Genomic DNA, 4018 nt, shown 5'->3' with positions numbered 1-4018 from the left:
AGATTTGATTTGTGACTTAAGCTTAAAAATCATTTTGAAAAATCTGTAGAAATAAAGGAAATAATTAAATAAATATTCTAAATCTCTAAGGAAGAAGAATATTATTTTTGAAATTAATGATTAATGCTATAAGCTTCTAAGTTATTATTTATGGTCTGAAATTAATTATGGCTTATGCATTTTTTTCAAAAATAAAATTACCTAAATTAGGCGTGATTGCCTCTTGATTGAAACCCAATTTAGACGTCATTGGTGACGTGTCAGGTGTTGACACGTGTCACATTTTTAAACTCAGAAGCCTCTGTGTTTTGGGTTTGTGATTTAATATAAAAAATAAATCAAGATTTGATGTGTGATTTAAATTAAAAAATAACAATTATTATTAATAAGGAAAACAAAATAAAGATTTGATTTGTGATTTAAACTCAAAAATCAATTTGAAAAATCTGTATTAATAAAGGAAATAATTAAATAAATATTCTAAATCTCTGAGGAAGAAGGATTACCTGATTTAAATTTAAATTATGTTTGTGAGAAATAAAATATATCAAATGAGATGTCATTGCGTAGATCTCGAAAAGTTATGTGGAATCAAAAAACAATTACCTGAATTGGATACCCGAGTCAAAAGTTATGGCCTTTATAAGTTTTATGATTAAATTATTATTATTTTTTTATAAAAAATGACACGTGTCAACCTTAGGTGAGAGATGCCTAAATGAGGCGTCACATTGTAAAATAGATCCGTAATTATTTCCAAAACTGCCATAAATGCGTAATATTTAATTAAAATGCAATAATTAAATTTTTTTGCCAATTTTATATATCTCAAAGATATGAATTAGTATTATTATATCTCCTTGGAGTGATGGATCAATCAAAAAATTAATGACTCTACTAATTTAATTTAATATATTATTTAAAAGTAATATATTTAAAATCAAATTAAATCTAATCATGCCAATTATTAAAAAAACTTTAAAATATATCTTGTTTTTAAAATAAAATAAAATAAAAACATAAATGAAATGATAATTAAAATTCATAAAATTTATACTTAATATATTTTAATTTTATTTATCCTGATATGATAAGCATAGGTTGTGTCAAAATTTCTATATAAATACATAAAATACAAAATTTAAAAGTACACAATACGATAAAGTTTTGTTTCAAAATTTAAAAGTACATAATACAAAATTTAAAAGCACAAATTCTTTTAGTTTTAAAATAATCATTGTTTAAAGATTTGTACAAAAATTAAATAATTCATTAAATTCTTTACGATTTAATGAAAATATAAGTTTATTTGATTTTATTACACCTTCACTCTATTAAATCATTCTTATTCCAATAAGTAGAAATAAAAAAATAAAGTAGAGCTAAGAAAATAATATATTTTTTTTTTAAAGTGACAAATAATTTAGAATAAATTATAACTTTTTAAATAAAATTAGATACATAAAATGTGCCTATCATAGTAGAAAGCAAGTTAAATTCAACACCATATTATTTAAGTGGAAAGTGTTTGTCATTTTAAATGACATAAAGTTATGTCATTTGTAACGCCCTAGGCCAAAACCTAATCTGACGAGTGGTAGTCTTAATTTCTATTTAAGATAGACTCAGCTGGTTCCTACAAGAGTAGGGTGGCGGGTTTTGCCACTGCTCCTCCTTGTGGGACATTGTCTCTGATGACCGCGGGAAGAGGCCTAAAGAGGAAGATAGGTTGCATTGACGTGGCTACCCAGATGGGGAGGAAGAACAAGATTGAAGATGATTATGTTACTGGGGTGAGGATCGGGCAAGAAGGGGGATGAGACTGTTTACAGGGAGGTGGAGATAATGCAGCACTTGTCTGGGCATCCTGGGGTTGTGACTCTGCTGGCAGTGTATGAGGAAGCTGATTGCTCTCATCTGGTGATGGAATTGTGCTCTGGGGGAAGACTTGTCGACCAGATGTTTAGGGAGGGCCCTTGTTCTGAACAGCGGGCTGCTAATATACTTAAGGAAGTGATGTTGGTCATCAAGTATTGTCATGATATGGGAGTTGTGCACAGAGATATCAAGCCTGAGAATATTCTGCTTACTGCTTCGGGGGAAATAAAGCTTGCTGATTTTGGCCTGGCCATGAGAATTTCTAAGGGTAATATGTTAAACCTGTTTGGATGATCTTCTTTTTTTGTTATCCTATGGTATATATATGTGCTAACTTCTATGAATAGAATCCTTACACAACCTGCCTTGTGTAAAATTCCATCCTAGTCATTCTGTTAATAAAAAATGTCTAGGCAAGTTTGAAGAAGTTCATCATGATGAGCTTTCAACTGAATTGTACTTTACTAATGTTACCCTGTACATAGGAGTAAAAATTGGAGAGTTCAAATGGTCATCTCCCTTAAGTTTACTATGTTCAGTATTCAATTAAATTTGCTAGCGGTCTAAGAATAAGAGGTCCTAGAGAAAATGCTTATAATAGTTTGAAGCTAACCATTCATACTCTAAGGTCACTTTGTTTAATTTTTAAGCATTTAAAAATATCAGTAATTCAATTGACATATATATAAATACACACACATAAGTAAAAGATACATACATGCATACATGAGTAATTTATGCATAGCCTCATTGTCTAGAAATTTGCATTGCAGGTCAGAACTTGACGGGTTTGGTTGGGAGCCCTGCATATGTTGCACCAGAAGTGTTGTTGGGTAGATACTCAGAAAAGGCGGATATATGGAGTGCTGGAGTGCTCCTGCATGCTCTGTTGGTTGGTGTTCTTCCATTTAAAGGGGATTCACAAGAAGCAGTTTTTGAGGCTATTAAGAATTCCAAGCTAGAGTTCCAAACCGGGATGTGGGAATCAATATCTAAACCTGCACGAGATCTTGTTGGGAGAATGCTGACAAGGGATATTTCAGCAAGGATAACAGCTGATGAAGTACTTAGTAAGTTTATGGTAGATTATTAATGTTTTGTAGCGTGCTTTATCTCTCTTCCTCAATGATGAATACACCAAAGACTAGTTGTATTTGGTCTGATTTTTTGTTTTTTAATCTTGAAATAATTAAAATTAGAAATTTCCAAGTTTTGTTGAAAAGTATCTTTGCCTTTCACATGAATTCTTAATAATTAGAAGGATTGCCTTGTTTTGGTTGGGATAACAGTGGTGGGAATCTGTTAATTCTCACATACTTTTGTTAGTTTTTATTATGTGTTCTTCTATGTGTGGTTGAGGCTCTCTTTTTCTCCCTAATGTTTTTAAACAGGAAATAAAATGACAGTACTTTTAAGTTTTAAGAACTGTTCGATTGTTTGCATGTTAAATTAATATTATGTGGTTCAATTTCAGGACATCCATGGATATCTTTCTACACAGAACGTACATTGAAGATCCTGCCCGTTGAATCAAAGTTGAAGCACCAAAATGGAGCTGCTTGCCACAACTTTGTTGCTGCACCTGAACCTAGGTTAGGAAGAAACAGGATGGATGATGGGTTCCTTAATGAGGTTTCAAGCCTTTCTTCATCATCTGAAAGTTGCAATTCAGAATATCATGATGTTTGTGTGTGGATTGATGCACTTGCCAATGCAATTTCACATGTAAGGATATCTGAACCAAAGAGGAGCAAGTTGTGGGCAGTTCCAATTCATCAGCAAGGTTTATCTAACATGAGGGCTAACCTCTGTAAAGCATTTTGACCTACTGACAGGTTGACACCCCATAAACCACTATCTGCTGCTTTTAGCTGGGGTTTTATAGTATACTTTGCCCAACACATTCTACAGTTGGCAAAAGTGGATTACATTTTTTTCCTCTAAATAATGATTACTGAGAAAACTCAGCTAGTTGTACAGAACCTGTGAATATGATATTAGTGTGTCACTGCATGTTTTTGCTCTTGCTGGAGCATGATAAATAGAATGCTATGATTTCACTTCAGTGAAAACTTGACCCTACTCATATGTTTTTTTGGAAGATTTTAATCTGAAACCATGAGTGCATAAGCGTATGTTA

At 31.9% G+C, this 4018-nt stretch overlaps 1 pseudogene; it reads left to right on the top strand.

Moving 5' to 3' along the window:
* The first annotated feature begins 1694 nt into the window (after positions 1 to 1694).
* On the top strand, positions 1695 to 3702 carry LOC133304778 (serine/threonine-protein kinase PEPKR2-like; annotated as a pseudogene).
* The last annotated feature ends 316 nt before the right edge of the window (positions 3703 to 4018 follow it).

Source organism: Gastrolobium bilobum, unplaced genomic scaffold (assembly GCF_033153095.1).
Source record: "Gastrolobium bilobum isolate Gb01-03AN ecotype WA unplaced genomic scaffold, APGP_CSIRO_Gbil_v1 utg217281, whole genome shotgun sequence".
NCBI classification, from domain to species: domain Eukaryota; kingdom Viridiplantae; phylum Streptophyta; class Magnoliopsida; order Fabales; family Fabaceae; genus Gastrolobium; species Gastrolobium bilobum.
The sequence above is the reverse complement of the archived record's forward strand: the minus strand, read 5'-3'. Positions and strand labels throughout refer to the sequence as shown.